This window comes from Oculina patagonica, unplaced genomic scaffold (assembly GCF_052425735.1).
Source record: "Oculina patagonica isolate OP01 unplaced genomic scaffold, crgOcupat unplaced4, whole genome shotgun sequence".
NCBI lineage: Eukaryota > Metazoa > Cnidaria > Anthozoa > Scleractinia > Oculinidae > Oculina > Oculina patagonica.
The window spans coordinates 27,628-50,967 of NW_027558254.1; the positions used below are offsets into that span (position 1 = coordinate 27,628).

Sequence of the window (23,340 nt, forward strand, 5' to 3'; positions counted from 1 at the left end):
TTTGACCTTATGCAAAATTGGTTGTCATTCATTTCTTTTGTTTGGTCAAGTTTCTGAAAATGCTGATGGCGACACTTGAAAATATAGGGAATAATATGCTAAACTGAGAGGTTTCAGTGTCTTTAGTTCAAAAGGCTGCAGATTTGTGACTCGTTTAATTTTAAGAGATTTGTATGGAAAAAACCACCATGGCCTGCCTAGCCTCATTTTCATGTTTTTGGCCGTATAATCGTCCCTGTAACTTCCCATTAGATAAAACTATAGCCTCGAAACTTCATACACTGATTTACTTTGACTTGATCTTTAAGTTAAAGAAATGTAATTTTGTTGACAAATAATTCTTCTAGGAGCCGAGAATTAACGGCAGCCATATTTGCATTGGGGTTTTATTCTGGTTTAAAAATTGGTTTTGTTAACGTATATAGAGGATATTACATGGCTGCGCGGAGATATGAAATTTATCTTCGAGTGTTCAAATATCGGTTTTGAACACGAGAAGATAAATTTCATATCTCCAAGCAACCATGTAATATTCTGTTTATTATATAGACCAACTAATTACGATGTTTTTGGCGATTTTCCGAAGATTTCCGAGGATTTTCCGAAGATTTCCGAAGATTTTCAAAATGTTGTCTGAAGGTCGTACGAATGTTTCCGAACATTTTCCGAAAATTTCCGAAGATTTCCGAAGCTAACCGAAGATTGCCGAGGAAGATCCGAAGATGTTCCGACTTAATATCGATAAACTTTGGCTCATTGAGCTATGAAACGTGGCAAACTGCGAGATGATTGGTCAAAAATGATATCCACACATGTGTGGATATCATTGATATCCACACATGTGTAGATTCCATTTTTCTCGATTTGCTACCACTCGCTAAAGCACTGCATTCTATATAATAAAATACAGTTGAACCCCGGTACGCGGTAACACGAACTCTGAAGGGAAACAAAAAACAGCTCGAGTTAATGGGGTTTTCGAGTTAACCGAGTAAAAATGACTGAAAAGTGGGTCCAATTGAAATAGAAGTTAGTTCGAGTTAGCGGGGTTGTTCGAGTTATCCGAGTTCAAGTTTCCAGGGTTCTACTGTATTGTATCAAGTTTATAAGTGAATTTTCACTTTTATGTGCTACCCTCTTTAAATAAAGAATTTTCTTCTTCTTCTTTAGTGCAGTTGTCGTGTTGGCTCAGAGTAGAATTAACAGTTTAAATTTTGAAGGAGCAGTTTTTTGCGATTGTATAAACTTGTTCCAATCACCACGGACATGAATTATTCGCAAAAATCATCAATTTCTTTTTTTCCATCCGTTTCGCTTTGACAGTTTTTTTATCCTTCGCTCCCCTGTTACTTTAAAATAATTAACGTTGTAGTCTTGGTCAGCCGCAGGAACATTAAAAAAAAAAATGTAATCCCCTTAGGATCCTATGGGTTGAACCCTCGCTGTAATATATTCAACTTCTCAACTATTTCGGATCATACGGTTAGTCAAAATAATTTGTCATAACTTTTCATGATGAAGAAAACTTAAGATGAGATAGAGCGAGGAATATTTACGATATGTAATATTTATTTTCTTTTTTTACTATCGTTTTGTTTAGGGCGAATTGAATTGTTCAGATCATTTTTAACAATAAAAGAAATATGAATTCAGTGTTCTTAAAAATTGCTACGACAAGTAAATAAACTAAATTGCGCAAATACTCGTGTTAGACTCCGAATCACCGGCAACTCGTCCCCAGGTCTTTGCAATGCGTACGTATGTAGGGTCGGGCAGTCATGTGATAAGCAATTTTTTTCGGCTCGATTATTTTCCCAGAATCTCTTTGGTGTGGGATTAATATGGAGAGGGTTGAGATGACTTTCCATACCAGCATAGTTAGGCACTCAAAACAAAATTAAATTACGGAAGAAAACCTTATAAAATGAAATATGGCATACCTTGTCGACTGTGTTTTATCAGAATTGTACCCACCAACTTTTAATAATGGTGTTAGTCAAACTAGCTACCCATTAATATGTCGGGGACTTTAATTGAGAGTGTGCAATAAGCATGCTTCCAAGTGCACCTGTAAAAAGGGCGGTTCATAGTAACCCACACTAAGGCGGGGACAGGTTCAATCGGATTTGGTCTTTAATAGACTTACTTTAGTCGGATCGACGTAAGATTTACACCAGTTCTTGCTTATTAATGAAATCAATATTGCCATGACAACCGAAATCAGTAAAATATAATTTTTACGCGATCCAGATTGCATCACAGTATTAAAAGAAATTCCCGTGTTAAGCATTGTTGTGCTAATAAAGGACACTAAATAAACGGTAGCCCATTTCACGGTTTATTTTTTTATCCATTTGCATTAGTGGCCCGGGGGGGGTACTCTAAAAAGTTTTATACGGGGAGGCTCCGCCCCAAGTTCTAACCCCTTTCCCTTTTATATACCATTTTTGACAGAAATTGTACCCCTTTCGTATACCTTTAACTGAAAAAGGTACCCCTTTCATATACCTAAGAGAGATGGCGTGTACTTAAAATATGACGTTTTCTTGTCATTTTTATGTAGCGCTTAATAAATTAAAATAATACAGCCATAAATTGCGTCTGTTCGAAATATTTTAATAAAAGGCCCTTTTAAATAGCCAAATGACAGATTTCCATACCCTTTCATATACTTAAACTCGTGAAATCCCTACCCTTTTATTAGCCTGAATTTCAGACATCCCTCTGTGCTCGCCTGCTTGCCAGAAAGGACGTCTGAACACATTTGAGCCTAATGCCGTCCGGTGACGTCACTACCCGAAAACCGGGTAGTGATTTTGATTGGTTGATTTGAAAATTATTTGCATAATTATGTGAAATTATGACTAAATTTTACCGCGCGAGGATTGTAATTTGAAAACGTTTGGAAAGAGTTCGAAGGAGTTCACCTTCCCAGAAATGAATTTATTAGTCATTTACCTTGAGTTTATTACTTTATTAGTTCTACCTACGGATGAAGAATAGTAATGGCAATCGGTAGGTTTTAAGTTGGCGGCATTCGTCGCTTCGACATGCAGTGTTTTGCCAAATTTATATGTCATCTTGTTTTGTCAACAAAGCCGCTCGACGCTTATGTCCTGCAGCCTCGATGAGCCAGTGATTTCTGAAGTCAGTGCCCATGGTTAAGTAGGATATTTTTGTATTGAATTCCGTTTCTTGATGCCTCGGTAACCGTCTAAATTGATTCATTTAAATACTCACGAGTGTGTTGTATTTGTCCGTTGCGTTACATATTATATTTTGATCGCTAGATAAAGCAAATCAGTTCAGATTAAATCGGTTCCGTAAAAGAATATAGCCTGCAGTCGATTAAAATATCATTCATTTGTCTCAAGTTTTCAATAGTTTACTATTAAAACAATTTTATACCCTGTAATCCTTTATTGAAGCGATTTTTCTTTCACAATTTCATGGCCTCGACAGAAACTTTTCCGCATGAATTAACACCAAAGTGTAGTGACGTCACCGGACGGCATTAGGCCCAAATGTGTTCAGACGTTCCTTCTGGCAAGCAGGCGAGCACAGAGGGATGTCTGAAATTCAGGCTACCCTTTTATATACCTGAAGCCTGAAAAAGGTACCCCTTTCGGGCGGAGCCTCCCCGTATAGGCCATTATAGGGAGTACCCCCCCCGGGATTAGTGGTGATTACTAAATGATCCGCAACTTGTATGTAAGGCAATTTTGGGCAATTTAAATTGCCTGGCAACCACGTTGAATTTTAATGTAATAGAAATTAGAAAAAGGTTACCGTGAAAAGGGCTATCGTAGAGCCACCGTCTGTTTGCTAACGGAGCATGCTTACTTTCACATTTATAATAAATTCCCAAACAAATGCCAGGATTCCCATGTGATTACCTACAACTTCTGATGTCTACTACCAGATGGACAGATTATTGCCTTGGAGGGACAGAGAAATGTTCTCCAGAAGCTTCCTCAGCCATTCTGAATTTTCTCTTCCCACCAAAGAGAACAAAATAGAAAGACTCAGGGGGGGGGGGGAGGCTTCCTGGCAGAAACTCCTATTTTCCCACCACCCCTACTCCTTTCCTCCTCCCTCGCGCGCCCATTACAGCAAACTCGCGCGGAAATTTACTCTTGCACGTGCTGTTTGTGCCATAAAGATATTTACCTGGGGATGCGAGTATTTGTCAGTGGCCAGGGCTCATTTATATGGAAAGAGGATGATCCTTGCACTAAGATCATTCTCCTTTCATGTCAAATGGAATGATCCTTTTGCTAGGATCATCCGAGCGCCATATGTTTTCAGCTTTCAGTTTACATGTGAAGAATTTATTAGCCCCAACGCTAGAATCATCAATCATATCAGAAAGGCTTATACTAGCACTAGGATCATTCCATTTTACATGAAAGGAGGATGATCCTAGTGCAAGGATCATCCTCTTTCCATATAAATAGGCCCTATAAAAATGAGAACAGAAATTCCTTCTTAGCCCCGATGGTGGTGAGGGGTCTGGGGATGACCGCAGAGGACCCGCAGAGGATTCTAGTCAGTAGTCACGCGACGATCCCGATCACGCACGGCATGCAGCGACAACTGCCTCGTCCCCAGGCGTCCTCGTCCTTGGTCGTGCACGGTTCGCTTGGCGTTGTGGGACTGACGTGCACGGTTCGCTTGGCGTTCTGGGCCTGATGCGGACGGGAAAGCGGACGCCTGGCAGATCCTGTTCAGTTTCTTGGCAAAACTGTTCGGTTTCTCGTCAAAAGGCATTTTAGCGTTTTTGTGAAGTTTAAAGGTCAAGAAATCGACACTGGAAGCTACGTGGAAGTTAGTGCTGTCAACATGTGGATTTTGGCGGCCTTTCGGATCGTTTTAGTTGCTCTATCGAGCCGATTCTTTTCAGCGTTCACTGAGGCTGGTTTTAGCGAAGCGGGGGTCCCCTCGCTTTAATCTAATGTTGGCGGGAAATCTAGCTCAAAATCAGCGATTTATCCGGAGAAATGGCATGAAATCTGAGCAGAAGATTGAACAGAGAAAATCCCACTTTGATTGCGAAAAGATCGTGCAATGGCGGAGGGTAAAGAACCTCTGCCGTCGTTAAAAAAATTAAATTTCTTAAGCTTCGAACTGACGGTAAGTTTCGCTTCAATCGATGCCAGAGGTTTGTTTCGTTTCTGAGTAGTGCTTAGCTTCCTTACATTTCGGAATACTTTTATTTGTACCTCTTGGCCGTTAAACTTTAACTATAAAGTCTATAAGCAGCACTCCAGAGAGAACCGTTCAAGTGCTCACAAGTGTTTTATCAAATTAATGCTGTCCAACTAAGGAGATCTTATGAGAACATGGCACGTAAACAATTATAATGTGTGCTAATATTTTATTTTAGCTAGGTTAACCTCATAATTTACCTTTCTCGACATAAAGTACAATTCTTGAACTTTCAACTTTGTGTAGTTCTGTTAATTTCAGCACTTAATGTGTTAATGACCAGAGGAGGCAGATCCTACTGTGTATCGAAATTACTCCCCGCTGATTAATTTGTGTGTTTCTCATCACTGAACTGCTTGATAATGCATTGATACTGTAAGGAGAAACAAGGTTTTGGTCACTCTTGTAGAGGATTTAAGCAGGATAAGACTTTGACAAACTTGTGCAGCTAAGTAACAAAAATAACAAAATAATTTTTTCTAGTTGTAGTGTTATAGGGAGTGTTTTTCAGTAGGTGTTTTTAGAGAATGTGTGGCAAATCTTTATTCCTAAGGGTAACAAAACACTGGTATGACAGACAGCAAAACTTAAGTCATTTTTGTGAGCCCAAGAGTTTATGGGTGAGACAGTGTAGGAAAATAAATTGAGATGGCATGCAATTTCACATCAAAGGATTTGTTACTGACTCTTTAATGCATTTCATGTGAACATGGCAACTCCTGGCTAACCATATTCAATTTGATTAATTATAAAATAATGTGCAACATTTGTATTTGAAGAAGCAATCACCACACCTCTACAAACCTGGAGTTGCCAATTTTTCCCCAGTTTGCTAAAAGCCCACTGCCTCTAGCAGTCTTGAAATACAATTAAAGCATTTTAAATGTTGTATACTTTGCCTACCGTGCTGCTTTATACCCATGACAACAGCTGTCTAAAGAGAGAAGAATTACTTTTTACATTTAAGATACATTTGATTGTCAAATGTCTTTAATAAATTGTTTTTAAAAATATTTCTAGTATCGATTCTAGTAGTACTGATTTTGCAAAACCATTCAGACATTTCCCTTCAACTTGCAAAAGTTCCCTAGCCAGGAGGGTTTTACCTGCATGGCCTTAACAGAACATGAATTCAAATAAGTTGTGCATGGGATAATCTGAGGATTACTGTTTGTACGACAATTTCTTGGTGGTGCCATTCATCTGATTATGATCTAGACATAATAGTGAACCTTCTCCTGAAAATTAGCTTGATTGAATTTCGAAAGTGATTTACTAGCCCTCTTCCTTCTCCAACTCTCGGTGTACAGTTCACCTCAGCTCCTTTTGAAACATTTGTTGATAAATAATAATAAAATTATTCACCATATCAATCACAGTAATTAGTATTAAGTCAGTGGGAGCATAACAAAGGCCTTTAGACACCAAATTTGCAAGCACAAAGTGAACATTTTTTTCAGTGGCTGAAAAAATTAAGAATTTTACAAATTCATGTACTATTTTAAATTTTTAAAGAAGTATAGGAGAGTGATAAATAATTCAGAGGGGTTATAATAGAATGATGGTGGGCCTTGGACATATGTATATATGTAAATTATCTTCCCATTTTTACAAAGCAAGATTTCAAGATGATCTTAAATCATATACTGCACATGAACCATTCTCAAAACTCCATGAAAAGTGTCACAGTCAACAGAAATGCTCTCTGCACCTGCCCCTAAATAAGACTCACTGCCACAGTGCTTGACAAAAAAAAAAATGTGTATTTATCCTTAATAAATTGTGGTTTAATGGGAAAAAAGTCACCTAATGGCAATCAAAAAAAAAATGCATTGAAAAAATACAGTTATATATATCAAACATTTTTAATGTAATTTTTATTTTCAATTAAAAAAAAAACAACTATCAAAGGTTGTGCTTGATTACTGATAAGCAGATAATTTACATTTTAGACAGATGAATTGTATTGATGTATTCATACTGTTGTTGCACTGTCTTTGTCGCCTATGGCTGAGGAGTTTTTAAATGTGCGTACATTTAATAAATAAAAGGTAACTAACTCTCAGGTTCTACGAAAAAAATTCTACACGAAACAATAATGCATGGAAAGGATAACTGATTTTCTTGTCATTTACACTCGGATTTACAAGACAACTTCGATAAACGGAATTGAGTACCTGTCTGTCTTGGAGATCGGAAAATGTCATTAGACATTTCAACGTCTTTTTGCCGTAAAGGATTTAAAGCTTTTTTAACTTCACAGACTGCCTCCTATGCTCTTCCTGGCTCTTCTCAAGCTGAGCTGGGACGTGATGTAGCGTGCGAAAATGGTGGTCAGGTCCGTCTTCTTAATAAAATAATATTTTTCAGGAAAAATGTGCCCAAGGCACTCTGTGCTGTAAAAATGCTAAATAGACGGCTCTTTCGCTGTTTTGAATACACTTTTAAGGGTTGATGATATTTTGGTCCGCCATATTGAATGCAAGATCTGCCAGGCGCTCCGCGGCTCGCTCCCTAACCACCAACCCCCGCGCTCCCTGTCTTCCCGCCTTACCGCCTCAACGTCCGGCCAATCGGCGCCTGGGGACGAGGCAGCAGCGACAAAATTAACTGAAGGAGGAAGCTACAAAATACATTGGTAAGTAAAGCACGATTAGTCTATTTTGTAGTCTCTCTTCTTTGGAATGCTGCTTCCGAATTAAAGCTTATTCATTTACAATTATACAACATTATAAAAGACGCTAGATGAGCCAGAACGTACGTGTTGAAATAGACTAATGTCCGGTACCTGTTGAGCAGGTTTAGGTTTCGCTGAATAATTTTCTTCGTTCTGTTTATTTTGTTCGCTTATTCTTTGATGAACAAGAGTTATCATAATTATTAAACATAAGAAAATGCAGACAATGAAGACAGAACGGCTTTTTAAACCAGGCGCTCCGGAATCTTTGCGAATCGCCTGTTCTTCGCTTTGCATCCGATTGCTCAATATTTCCCAGATATCAAATGTTTACATAATTATGTTTCAGTGTGAAACTCAATTGTAGTACTATTACCCATTCTGCGATTTTTAAAGAAATACTGAAGGAAGGTAAAGCAACTTTATTTTGCAGGGCTTGTGTTCCTAAAACTCACAGATTTCTCAGCAATTTCACGTCAAAATGTTAAGTTTCTCTTCCGCTTTCGCTTTCATTCGGGGAAATCCCTCTCAAGCTCGAAGTTTCCAGAACGTAATGGAACCATCAATCACGAAGAGCAAAGTAAATCGCAATAAAACAAGAACTTCTTAGAAGTTTTAAACGCGCTTCCAAACAAATTACCGCAATTGTGCTCATATAAAAATTCACCAAAAACGTCACGCGATTTGTTAGCACCGCAATTGTTCAATTGTCACGCGAGTCACATAATCCGCAGCTTACGTTGTTGCCGTTTAGATTTCTGATAAATCAAAGACTGACGTCGTTTCAACAGTTCAAGATTATTAAAAATAGTATAGCTAACTCTAATCAAGCTAAGTAAAGATCAAAATGTTCGTAAAGTTTCTATTGGTAAGAGATTTATAGATTATGAACATTGCGTGACCCATGGTCTGGCCGGCCCAGCGAAGAGATAGTTGTGTGAATGACGTAAGCTTTGTATTAACAAAAATAGCTTGAAGATGTCAAAACAATTACGGTTTTACAATGTGAATATTCTGTACAGACGCTCTAATTCAAACACTTGAATGCCACAAAAATGTACATTTCCTGCTATAAAATAGAGCGCAGAAATGTTAAATAGGTGAATGATTAAGTAGCACAGCTCGTGGAAAGTACAGTAAGACACTACCTCTCTGGAACATCTATTTTCATTCACCCGCTGTAAACACTACCTCTATTGTTATTCAGGGCTAGGGGCATTGTTGTTACCTGTTATCTATTGTTTTAAGAACCAATGAATTAACTCCTTCCAAGAGGTAGTGGGCGACCTGGAAAGTAAAATTTTTGTAAAAGCTTTAGTAGAATCATATGTGTGATTCAAAGCATGGCCTAAGAGTTGGCCGAGTGGGAGTATGGGTCTATGAATAATAAGAGGTGGACCACTATTTTTCAACATGTCAAAAAGGGTGGGTCAGGAAAAATAATGCACTGCATAAGGGGTGGGTCATTGTAAAATATTCATGAAACAGCAACAATAAAGTGCAAACATTTTATAAGGATGCCTTAAACAGCGTTTCGGATGTGCTAAAAATATTAATTTTCCCGGGGGAACATTCCTCCAGACCCCCTAATTTCCATGTTCCAAACATCATAAACTCAAAAACCACCAACTATTGTTATCTCTCTTAGCTGCAGAGACTACATCTTCAATGGTACAAATATTCTACCAAAATGCCTAAAATAGTATTTTTGGGTTTCTAAAAATCTAAATTTTCCTGGGGGAACATCCCCCGGACCCCTCTACGTTGTTATGGGCTCCTGACTTTGCCTTGTACAAACATAATTAACTCAAAACCACCAACTATTAGTAAATCCCTTTAAACTGCAGAGACTATGTACATCTAAAAAAGTACAAAAATTCTACCAGAATTTCTAAAATAGCACTTCAGGATTCTAACACTGACGTGATTCAAACTTTTGATCTCGGGGGAGGGGGAAGCAATAGGTTTTTCTGTGCCACTCCAGAGGTGGGCTGCCCCAATTTTGTCAAATAATTCGGGGGTGAGCCACTGAAAATCAGTATTTAAAATGAAAAAAATCATAGCCCACCCCCTTGTACTTTATGATGATATCAGTCCCCAAAAAGAGAATATCAGAGTCCCCGACAGGAATCGAACCATTCATCTCCATGGTCTTACACTACGCAGTGGAGTGACCACATCTTTGTACCTGGGGTCTTCGTTCCCTTTGACCAGAGAAGGAACGAAGACTCAAGGTACGAGAATGGTCTGACCAAATTCAAGCTGTCTGAAAATGTTTCGAGTGTATGATGTATTTTTTTTAATCAAAATCGAATGCCCTAAAATAGCATTTCAGGGATTCGGACACCGACATGTTTCAAACTTTCGATCTCGAAGATTTTTTGGAGATTCTGACTGAAGTGGTAAGCCAATGTTCCCTATGTAAGCCAATGTTCCCCTGTACTTTATGATTGGTCCATAAAAAGCAGAGGAATAAAATTGGAGAAATCTATGTTAATTAAGGGAGTGCTCATTAATTACTTGGGGGGAGGGGGGAGGGCTGTTAAGTTGTTGAAAAAGTGGTCTCAAAAATTGCAACCCTCTCCCAAATTGGTGCCCAGAAATTTACAACCCACCCCAAATCAGACCAAAAAATCCCCCCTCCCCCCCCCAAACCTCTGTCCTTTGAATGAGCACATAAAATAATAAACACAGTAAGGTGAAAACCATTGAAAGTAGTTCACTTGTTCTTAGGGAAGTTGTGTGCCCTCAGGAGGGGTCTGGGGGCATTCTCCCCCAGAAAATTTTCAATTTTTTATCCTCTTAGATCACTTTGCTGCCATTCTGAGTAGCAATATGATGGCACATTCAGAAAAGCTACTTGCATTCCTGTTTTAACTTTTTCAGCTGTCCGAGCTATTCGAAGCAGGTAAAATAGAAAAAAAATTGCAAAATAGTGTGTTGCTAAGGGACTGGTCATAAAGTACAGGTTGGGTGGGGGGGGGGGCTATGAATAATTGGGTGTGGGTCACTGTTTTTCAACATGTCAAAAAGGGTGGGTAAGGAAAAAAATGCACTTTGATCACTTTTCTGCGATTCTGAGTAGCAATATGATGGCGCTTTCAGAAAAGCTATTTATATTCCTTTTTAAGTCGTGAATGCAAAGAACGACTTATTGCGGTCTGCTGGAGAAATTCAATTAAATTTGTGTAAACTCCCTTGGTAACCTGGCAACTTTATATTAAGTTTAAATTAAGTTCAAAATGGCGGATGAACGTGCACAAGGGCTGGTTTCCCGAGTTGTAAAGCGAACTTGTGGATGTACATCAGGAGAATACGAATATTTTTTTCCTTTCTGGAAGGAATTTTTCTAGCGAGGCCAGTGTTCGAATCCACATTTACACACAATGCAACGGAAAGGATGGCCAAGGAAGCAAGAAACTTGCACGCCGATCAGTAGCTTATTTTGAAAGTCCGCGGATATGAAATTATCTTTCATTGAAATGCAATCAAATAGTTGGTAAGTAATAAATCACCCTAAATAAGGCTGTATTTTCCGCTACAAATTAGTCTCACTCAGCAAGATTAAACTGATGCGTTTCGAAACAATTAGAGACATCTATAGTTGGCTTGCTTTGTCTTTCGGTCGATCATTCATTTGCACGTTCGTCAAGTTTTTGTATCTAGTAATATTTTCTATTCGTTGTCACACTTTCCTTAACGAAGTTCCCAAGTACATCTATCTCGTGACTTAAACTTAAATCAAAATTTCCTCTGGCATTCGTAGCTCATAATTTAGGTAGCAAGCCTTATGTGAATGATAAATTTGCTCTGTTTTTGAAAGGCAAAACTACATTTGTAAACACAGTATTATGCATCAGTCCCTTACAATTATTTTTTCTTCATACACATGGTCTGTCAAAAAAGGGACATATTAGTTCAACTGTGGTAATTGTAGTTCTCCAGGGGTGTATCATTGCACTCAGGTAATTTTTTGCTTTGTCAACATCCACTGAGTGCTATGGGGTAGACATTCAAAGAAATTTAATTCAAAGGGTGAGAGTACTATTGTTAGCGGCTATTAATTTTAGCGATTTTTTCTGAGCAAGATTTAGCGACTATTTAATATAGGGATTTTCCAAAAAATTCAAAAAATAGTTATATCGTGTAAACCAGCTTTTACTGGCCGGTGATGAACATATGGCTAAGATGAAAATAGATGTTCAGTAAAAGAAAAAAACTACCGTATCTTGACATTGAATGAACATAAATTGCATTGCCTAAAAGAACAAAGTTACCAGTATCCATTTTTGTGTTCCATTAGGGTAGGAAGTGGGTACCGGGGAGGTACTTGAAATTTGACCAAGACAAGTTTTAGCAAGTACTAAATTTAGCGATTTTCGCCCAACTCACTAAAATCGCTAAAATGTAATAGCCACTAATATAACAATAGTAACCTTAAGGTCGATTTCTGTATGTGTTGTGCTACAGATTTATTTTAACAAGGCACATAGAATTTTGAATTAATTTACAGATTCGCCAAAACAATATCCTGCAATACAGCACATCACTGAACTCTGCATGAGGCTAGGCTGTCAAGAGGTGTGGGCTGGAATGAACATCCTGCAGTAACTTGTATGAAACACATGATCAGAAAAAGAATTTTATTTCAAATTTACTCTCATTTCACAAACAGTGAATATTGCTCTCTATAAATTGACTTTTAGCAGACCAGTTGTACAGCTTGAAAAATAAAATATTTGGAAGTTATTGTTATTGACTGCTGAAAAACAAAGAGTAAAAGATAAACAAGCTTTAAGGTTCAGATCCTTTAATCCAACATGGCAACCAAATCTATGCAGGATGGCTGGCAATGTATAGAGATTATTTAAAAACGAATTAATAAGGCTGATTAAAATGCATTGATGATTTTTGTGGAATGTAAAGGGGTAAAGACTTTTTGGTTGCAAGTAAAGATACCAGAAAAGGAAATAAGCAGCAGTTTTCATTTGTTACATGTATCAGGCCTCTAAATTGATAATAAATTATGTTGACTTTACTGTTTCCTGCCAATTTCAATTATTAGAAGTCACATGTATGAGGCATCTGTTAGTTTCTTTTAATTATTTGCCTTCTGTCACAGTGTCTGCCATTCTTTAATGTCTGCCATTCTTTAATGTGTGTCGAATAATACCACTGTCCTGTATAAAATGGCTGAGTTACCTGGTTATTAATTAAAGAACCCTTTAGCAAATGTGAAACAGCTTGGTGAAAAAAAAATTCCCTAGCTTCTTTCCATTACCAGCTTCGCAGCATCTTAAGGTACCTCATATCTTGTTACCACTATACGTGTCTCTCTCAGGGGTTATTTATCACTTACCAGCTAGAATTTTAAACATGACTCAACTATGACGTACGTTTAACAGATTTCATAGACAATTACAAAAATTGTCGTTTGTCAGCAGACATTTAAAATTTATTTTGGCTAATTCTGGGCTATCAGTTTATAATATGCCACATTCACGACTTTGCTCATAGAGCCTTTGATTTAACTTTTTCAGCTGTCCGATCGAGCTATTTGGGATTGGGATTGGCTATTTGGGATTGTAACACCGAAATGTTTCAAACTTTTGATCTCGAAAAATTTAATTTTTTTTCCCTATGTTCCTATCTACATTACTGATTTTGGTTGGGGGGGTGGGGATGGGCCACTAGGTTTTTCTGCGCCACAATTTTGTCAAATAATTGGGGGGTGGGCCACTGATAATCAGTACTTGAAAAGAAAAAAATCATAGCCCACCCCGTGTACTTTATGACCGGCTCTATTAAGGCGATTATTGATAACTTGCCATGAAATAAATAGATATGCTCAAAATGGGTGTTTGAATCAAAATAATATCATACAATAAATAATCGTTTCAGTGTGAGTTTGCAACTGATTGCGCGAGTCTCATGCTCAATGCACGAGGCTTGAGAAGCCTGAACCAAACAGCTGTTGATGCTTAACACAAACAAGGCTAGGGGGTCCCAAGGAAAATTTTTATTTTAAGTCTTCTGAAATGACTAGAAATGCATCTACGAATGTTAAACATTTTTTTTCATTAATCAATTTATACCAATGAAAAAGAACCGTGATGAAACGTGTAAAGCCTCTTTGACCATTTAACAAGTCACTACTCTATAAGCCAATTGAGCACCAACGGATAGCTAGAAATTATTAAGCTTTTATTGCCTTTAACTTTTCGCTCACTCTTTTTTAAACAAATTTTTAATCTAGAAATTTTTAATCAAGAAATGCGTCGCATATATTTAAAGCTTTGAAGAATTTTATTTTATTTTATTTCTGTTTTATTTTCATTGTGGCTTACCTGTAAACTGGCTGGTGTGTTCCCGCAGATTTTGCTAACCATATCTGCAGGATGCATCGAAACCATAGCTTATAAGTGTAATGACCACATTAAACATTGTATTGTATTGTATGGTATTGTATTGTATTGCCTATTGATAGCTTGCTGGTAAAATAGTCAAAGCAGCAAGGTTAAGAAATGTTCCTCGGGGGGGGGGGGTAGCCAAGGGGGGTCCTGGGGTGCCCGTGAACCCTTCCCCCCCCCTTTGTGGAATATTTATTTTGGAAATATATACAAACGTTGGCCAAAAACGCGCGAATCTTAAGATCAGACATGGCATCAATGTATTAAATCTTTCTTTACCAGTTCTAGATACTTAATTTATGCAGCTATTTTGCAGGCTTGCCCCCCCCCCTTCCCATTTTCACTACTTCCAGGTTTCGTTTTGCCCATGCCGCCGTCTGGCTGTTTGACATGTAACGTCCGGTAGTTCATACACAAAATAATTATTTTCGGAAGCGTAAAAATTGCCCGATTTCGCATTTGTTGATCAAAGATGGAGTTAATCCCACTTGGACTGGACTTAAGAAACGCATCTTTCATATTTGAGATTCCAACCAAAAAAATTTCCGGAGGAGCATGCCCCCCCCTAGAAGTTTGTGCCTCCAGCACTCATGTTGTCCACCAGTTAAACATGTGAGGACTGTTCTTTAAAATGTTATCGAAAACCCTGACTCTGACTGCTCATACAAAAGATGTCGCTTCTGGATGTCGATGTGACAGACAATCTGTTAAGTACCCTGGGTGTAACATAGTGAATGTGAACCCCCCCCCCCCTTTGAAACATCCTAGCTACGCCCCTGCGCAGGGAACTTGCAGCATGAATGGTTAAAAAGTTGTTCTGTGGAGTCTGATTACAAAAACTGTACGTTGAAAGTCAACCATTCTAGTCATATTTTGAAGCGCATGGCTCACTCCAGAAATTTCCACAATGAGTCAATTTCAAGATAGAAAAGATTCAGCTTGATAAATACACGCGCTGTTTGCTGGTTAAGGGCATTACCAAGAAGGAGATGGATGGTGGATTGAAGTAGCCTAAAATATTATCGTGGGTCCAAAAACATTTGGCCCTCCCCAAAGTGGAGCACAAAAATTCTTAGCCCTCCCCTCAAATTTGCCGCCCCTCCCCCAAATAATTAATGACTGCTCCCTAAATTCATCGTGGTTACAATTTTCTTTGTTTAATCGTTTTCCTTAATCATTTAAAAATAATTTTATTTTATAGCGCACAAAAACAAATGTTACTTTACTAAAGAAACGCTTTCTTACAATACACGACTTATACTTATATACTACTTACAACAACAATCCTCCCAAATTACACTCAAAATCACGTGATCACCACATCCAATAGCAAGGGTCACCCTATTCGAGCATCACTTTGTAGTTTGCCGCTGTAGTAAATTTTGAAAAACACTATTTTCTTTGCAGATGGTCTGACGTTTGGTCCAGCTAGACTTTTTCAAAAAGGACTACTCGGATTTTACCGTGCTACCAATGTTATTGAAGGATCTTGCAGACATTTGAATGCCCGACAATGACATTTTCTCCTGAACAACTGAACTTTTTCAAGTTTTCTACTGTTGTTATAGATGAGTTCCCAGACGTCTTGCGTGAAGCCTTTGTCTTCATGTGGGACACCCGTGTCGCTACCCCACCTGGCGTCCCAAAATGGGACAACTCTGAAACAGTTCTAAACATGTTCCTTGCAAAAGAAGGTGGTGTCAAGAAAGTACCAACTCTGAACAAATCTTATAAGGAGTGGGACTGTACAGCTTTGTTCAAAGCCACTCTCTTTGCTCAAACTTTTGCCATGCCAGATGGGACTGGAGGTTTTAGCACGTTGGACAGGCTCTATGTGAGACCACATGGTTTATCAACTGGGACATTTCACCCCACTGTTGTCAGCCCCACTGGCAACACAGCTGAGACGTTTGCCTTAGCGTTTGATCAGCTTCGCTTGCTGCGAAATACGCTTTGCCACCAAATCAGCACCCAAAAGATCGACAAGGCTACCTTTGATCGTTATATATTGTTGGCAAAGGATGCCTTCATTGCACTTGGACAAGACACCACAAGGATTGATGACATTGGAAAGCTGGGCGAAGAAGACTTTCCCACAGCAAGGCTTCAACAAGTGGAGGACGAGTTAAAGAGGGAAAAAGATGCTGCCGTGAAATTTAAACAGATCGATGATCATCTTATTAATATCGAGTCACGAGTGGAAGATGTTGGGTCTGACGTGAAAGATGTAAAAAGTGACGTGACAGTTGTGAAGACACAAGTGGAAGATGTCGGGTCTGACGTGAAAGATGTGAAAAGTGACGTTACAGTTGTGAAGACTCAAGTGGAAGATATCGGGTCTGACGTGAAAGATGTGAAAAGTGACGTGACAGTTGTGAAGACACAAGTGGAAGATGTCGGGGCTGGCGTGAAAGATGTGAAAAGTGATGTAACAGATGTGAAGACACAAGTGAAAGATGTCGGGTCTGACGTGAAAGATGTGAAAAGTGACGTAACAGATGTAAAGAAACAAGTGGAAGATGTCGGGTCAGTAGTGCAGGAATTAAAGGAAGACATAAAGAGAGCAATACAAGAGGAAAACTTAAAAGGTAAGCTTAAATTTGTGGTGTGGGTGGGAGGCGCAGTGGCCTAACGGTTAGTGTGCTGGACTCCGGATCGGGCAGTCTGGGTTCAAGCCCTGGCTGGGTTTCTGTGTTGTGTTCTTGGGCAAGACACTTTACTCTCATAGTGCCTCTCTCCACCCAGGTGTTGAGTTGAATCCCAAGAGTAACCCTGTGATGGACCACAGGTGACCAACTGAGCGTACTATAAGAGTTTGTATGGATTTAAAATTGTTTAAAATTGTTTAAAAGTTTTAAGCCTTATTGATGCTTTCCAAAGGAAAGATGAGATATTTTTAATGTATTTTCGAATCCATACAAACGCTTATTAAGATGTTCAATTTAAAATCCATACAAACTCTTATAGTATGCTTTGATCATCTGTGGATGGACTAAAATCCCATCCACAGGAGAGTAGAAATACTCCTAGTCACTTCATGCTATTGAAACCAGGATAAGCTCCGGCCTGATCATGGGCCACTAGGCTCAAACGCAGACTTTACCTTGCCCTTACCTTTTAATTTGTAGTCTGGGTGAAGTAGTCTTGTGTATGTGTGCTCCATGTCTCATAAATAAGCCAATGGAATATGCTTTCACAATTACACTGCTCGCTCTCGGGTTCTATAGAATTTGATGTTTGTTGAGGGGTGAAGTTAGCTAGAAACCACGGGCCGCATCGCAGTCCAGCGTAGAATGCTGTCATTGTGTTGTGTTGTTATCAAAGTGTTTATAGCCTGCGAACAGGCTCCTGATTGGAGCTGCAGGGTGTGATTGCTGAGCGAAGCGAGCTGAGCGTGGCCTCGCCACGCCCTGTTCTCCCCCATAGCTCCCGCTCGGCAAGCTTCACTTGCATATTTGTTTTTGTTTTTTTCACCCCACTTGGGAGTCTGTTCCCAAGCTAAGTGTTTAAGAATCGTTAGGTCGGAAGACAATCTAATTCCGTGGTGATTACAATAGGTAATATTTCTTGAACAGAGCTTGGAACCCAACGCTTCCGTGACAGGCAAGTTGCAAGATCGACAAGTATTCTGTCATAGAGCTGTCGGTCATACGGCATCATTTAACCTATTTGCTTTTACTTAAGGTCCATCAGTTCCCGTCTCGTGCATACCACAGAAAATACCGCACTTTGTTGGCCGCCAGGAAGAGTGCCTAGCAGTCTTTAATCATTTAACAAATGGAGACACTCGACTGGTTGATGTCTGGGGTCCACCGGGATTTGGAAAGACGTCAGTGGCTGTTAAAGTAGCCCATCACTTGAAAGAGATGAAGATTCCAGTCTACTTTACCTCCCTTCGCGGAATGAAAAGTAAAGACGATCTAGTGTCAAAGCTTTTAAGTATATTTACAGACGCTAAACAGGCGTTTTATGTTTCACCCTCTGATTGGCTCATCCAAAGTTTACAACAACTGAAGAATCCGTTTGTCCTCATTTTGGATAATGCTGACGACTTACTGGAATCTGGAGATTCCAAACTAAAAGAAGACGTGCTCGGATTCACGAAGGAGATTCTTGACCAATGCAGTCAAATCAAGCTTCTTCTCACAACTCGTGAATCTCTAGACTATCTGAGCCATAAGCTTTCCATCCATCAAGAAAGAGTTGGTGTACTGGATGGAGTATCCTCTGGCAGCTTAGTAAAGTCCCAATTGCCAGATGTCTCAGACGATGACTGCAGTTCCATAGTAAAGTTATGTGGACAAGTTCCTTTAGCAATGCGATTGATGTGTAGCTTCATGATGGAAGAAAATGTTTCACTTACTGAGCTCTTTGAAGAACTAGAGGTTTCACCTCTTGTTGAAGTTTTGGACAATGAACATTTTTCCGATGATGCTCGACTGAAGACCATAATCAACAAATCATTTGAAAGACTTACTTCCCAGGAGAGAGATGCGTTTGTGTCACTGGCTGTTTTTCCTAGCAGCTTTGGAGTGGAGGAGGCTACGGCTGTTTTGGATTTGAAGACAGTTCGACCGACCAAGAAAGTTATCAGATCGCTGAAACGAAAATCTTTAATAGATTGTAGTGAAGACGTTGAATCCTTCACAATTCATTCACTTTTGCGATCCTTCATTGACGAAAGAAGAATAGCTAACCAGACAATTCAAGCCATGTTTCATGCAGCACAACTTCGTTTCTACGACTATCAGATCACTAGTTTTGGTGAGGCTAATGAAAAATTTCTAACAGGTTATTCTGATAGAGCAGTTCAAGATTTTTATGGTCAGCGGGAGAGCATTCTGTTGTCCCTTTTAAATGGAGCAAAGGTGGACGCACTTTACCCCAAAGTTGTAGAAGTATTGTCAAAGGCCGAGTTATTTTTTGATTTTGTACTGTCCGATGAAAAGGAGTTATTCGACAGGGTTTACTGCACCGCAGTAGAAGAAGCAAAGAAAAGGCAACGTCACGACGATGAATGTAATTTGCTTGCCGCCAAGTCGTTTGGCTTCTTGGGATGGTTTGAGGAAAACCGTCAAAGCTGGGACGAGTCCTTGATAGCTGGTATTCGTGATTCTACTGATAACTTTTCAGCGAAGCGTTTATGCTATCTTGGCATCCACCAGCTGCAATGTGGAAAACTGGACGGCGGCATATCGTCTCTTAGAACTTCTGCAGATCGTCTGAATGGTAGTAATTGCGACGAAAAAGTTCTTAAGGTACTTACCTGTCATGCACTTGCAGTCTGTTACAGAAATAAACGTGACAAGGAAAACGCATCTAAGTTTGACACTTTGTGTTGCAACGAGAGTAAGTCTACATCGTTGAGTCCTGTGGTTCGCTATGTCTTCTTACAAGACAGCTCTTTAGCTGATGAACCGACAGATTTAGTCCGTATTGTCGAGAAAGATGTTCCCTTTTTTGTAGTTATGGCTAAAATATTATTTGCTTTACAGGGAGCTGCAGTTTGGAAAGCAGGCGAAAACTGAACTATCTTTAACGACCCGTCATTTTGTTGGACTGTACAAAGTTTTTCTTCCATTATCTGGCAAAGGAATGCTCCATGTTTTGATACTAGAGGCTTGTTGCTATGTGCTATATGGTTTGAGCTGTTTCAAGGAAGCAGCGGAAGGCTATCAAATAATAACTGACAAATTTGAAAAGACACCAGGAAACTGGACTGACGAATTCAAGGCTCAGAATTTCTTATTTCGCGGCTTAGCTCTGAAAGGACTAAACGATCACGAGGCAGCTTTCTATTGTTTAAAGAAAGCTTTAGACATCAGAAGGCGACTTTTACAGGAAAACAAGGACGCAACACACGACAACAAGATGATCAGAGAGACTATCGACTCCGTTAAGCACTGTTTGGAAATTCAAGAAAATCTCAATGGCGGTACTTTTGGTCAAACTAACGATTTCAGAGTCATCTGTGAAGAAATTAAAATTACTCTTAAGTCGATGGAAAGGATTTGTGGTGTCGACCTCGCCGAAATCGCAGCAAATTACAGCCAACTTGGTTGTTGCTATTGGTATATTGATAGCGATATGGGAGCTCGAGCCGATATTGCGGAATTATGTCAGCAGGCCCTAAAGTTAAGAGAGGAGCACGTGGGCGATTCCGTTGACAAAGCATCATGTCTATCTGATTTAGGAGTTGTGAATTTGAAATTGAACCGGAACAATGAGTCTGAGAAGGCATTCCAACGTGCGTTGAAGCTGAGGAAATTGTTGGGGATTGAGGATCACGCTGACACTGCTGTTGTTTACGAAGGACTTGGGTTAAACCATTTTGCGCAGGGTGAGTTGAGCGAAGCTCTTAACGCACATCTCCAGGGCTTACAGCTTAGAAAGAAACATTTAGGTCATCACACCCTTACAGCCGAAAGCTTCACTCAAACAGGATGTGCGTATCTTATGATGGGCGAGTATCAGGCTGGAAGAGAACATGTTCAGAACGCTGCCGATATATTTAAAACATTTCTTGGTGACCATAAAGATACCGCCTCTACGTTCCAACTCCTAAGTGGAGTGAACTTTAAAATGGGGAACTACAAGGAAGCTCTTGATGCTTGTCAAGAAGCTAGGAACATAAGATTGAAGGTATTAGTCGAACACGTGGATACAGCTAAAAGCCTTCACAATTTTGGAAACATATGTTTTAAGATGCGTGATTTTAAAAGAGCTGTTAGGTCCCTTGGGAGAGCGTCAGCGATGAGATCAAAACTTCTTGGTGACCACCTGGACACAGCAATGAGCTACCACTGCCTTGGTAAAGCGCAGATGTCTATGGGTGACTTCAGTGGTGCCATGGAATCTTTGAGGAAAGCTTTGAGTATCCGAGAAAAAGAAAAGCATTCAGACGCCGCCGAAACTTCAGAGCTGCTAGATCGCGCCTATTTAGGCTACTTGATTAAATACGAATCAGCGTCGTCTCAGCAATAGACCTCATTTGCTTGTGAGGTTTTTTGCTGCATTTCAGACCATTTACAATGATATTGTTGAGAACTCTTGTTTTTTTTTTAATTTTCAAGAGTGATTTTGGATGGACAAAACCGGATCAATTCTGTAAACTAAGAATGTCACTTGGTCTGAAATGGGAAAACAAGCAACCAAACGGAGGTCTGTTCAAAAACGCACAGAGAGAATACCTGCAGAAAGATCGTGTGAACACTGCTTTAACTTAACAGTTATCTGTTTCTCAACTGTTACTCGGAAGACTACTTAAGTTAGTATGATGTATCCGAGGCAGCCACGAGTCTAAAAATATCAGGGTCGTAACCAGGTATATTTTTTCATCGCTGATCCCAAATTTTAGCTCTAAATTTTGATTCCTGATCTCCAAAATGTGGCAACATTTGATCCCCGATTCCATTCTGATCCCATCTGATTGGCTGATCTAGATCCCATGACATACTATGACTTAATCCCGATCCCGAGGCTGTGATCCCTGATCCCATATATCTGGTTACGACCCTGAAATATGCTACTGAGTGCTTCTGGGCCTTAAACCGCTTTTATATTAAACTGTTAAAAGGGGTGTTTCTTGGAAACCTCTGGTTCTGATGTCACAAACTGAATACAACTAAAGCGCTAAACGTGCGTAAGCCCTGTCAAGTGTGAATGGTTTTGCCTCTAATTGGGCGACAAACTACCAGCATGATAACTCTGATTGGTTGACAAGTTAAACAAACTTGGTTAAAAAAACTGATTGTTTATGAAAACAAAATCAGAAAATTTGCTGGCAAAAAGAAACGTTTTGTTCAAATTATAGCTTTAACTTGAATTGTGCGTTTTTGATAAGTTAAAGTTAGTTATAACGGAATTACTTTTGATAAAATTACATATCAGTTAGTGAGTTGGTTATTAGACCTTATGCAAAATTGGTTGTCATTCATTTCTTTTGTTTGGTCAAGTTTCTGAAAATGCTGATGGCGACACTTGAAAATATATGGAATAATATGCTAAACTGAGAAGTTTCAGTGTTTTTAGTTAAAAGGCTGCAGATTTGTGACGCGTTCAATTTTAAGAGATTTGTATGGAAAAAGCCACCATGGCCTGCCTAGCCTCGTTTTCATGTTTTTGGCCGTATAATCGTCCCTGTAACTTCCCATTACTTCCCATTAGATAAAACTATAGCCTCGAAACTTCATACACTGATTTACTTTGAATTGATCTTTAAGTTAAAGAAATTTAAATTTGTTGACAAATAATCCTTCTAGGAGCCGAGAATTAACGGCAGCCATATTTGCATTGGGTCTTTTTTTTGGTTTAAAAATTGATTTAGTTAACGTATTATAATACAGTTGAACCCTGGTAACTCGAACTCTGAAGGGAAACAAAAAACAGCTGGAGTTAACGGGGTTTTTGATTTAACCGAGTAAAAATGATTGAAAATTGGGTCCAATTGAAATAGAAGTTAGTTCAAGTTAGCGGGGTTGTTCGAGTTATCCGAGTTCGTGTTACCGGGGTTCTACTGTATTGTATCAAGTTTATAAGTGAATGTCACTTTTATGTGCTACCCTTTTTAAATAAAGAATTTTTTCTTCTTCTTTAATGCAGTTGTCGTGTTGGCTCAGAGTAGGATTAACAGTTTAGATTTCGAAGCATCAGTTTTTCGCGATTGTATAAACTTGTTTCAATACCACCGACATAAATTATTCGCAAAGATCATCAATTTCTTTTTTTTTTCCATCCGTTTAGCTTTTGACAGTTTTTTATCCTTCGCTCCACTGTTACTTTAAAATAATTAACGTTGTAGTCTTGGTTAGCCGCAGGAACATTTAAAAAAAATGTAATCCCCTTAGGATCCTATGGGTTGAACACTCGCTGTAATATATTCAACTTCTCAACTATTTCGGATCATACGGTTAGTCAAAATAATTTGTCATAACTTTTCATGATGAAGAAAACTTAAGATGAGATAGAGCGAGGAATATTTACGATATGTAATATTTATTTTCTTTTTTTACTATCGCTTTGTTAAGGGCGAATTGAAATATTCAG

The 23,340-nt window shown here is 39.0% G+C and overlaps 1 pseudogene; it reads left to right on the forward strand.

The window, feature by feature from the left end:
* The first annotated feature begins 7,820 nt into the window (after nt 1-7,820).
* LOC144640645 (uncharacterized) lies at nt 7,821-22,891 on the forward strand (annotated as a pseudogene).
* Nucleotides 22,892-23,340: the final 449 nt, after the last annotated feature.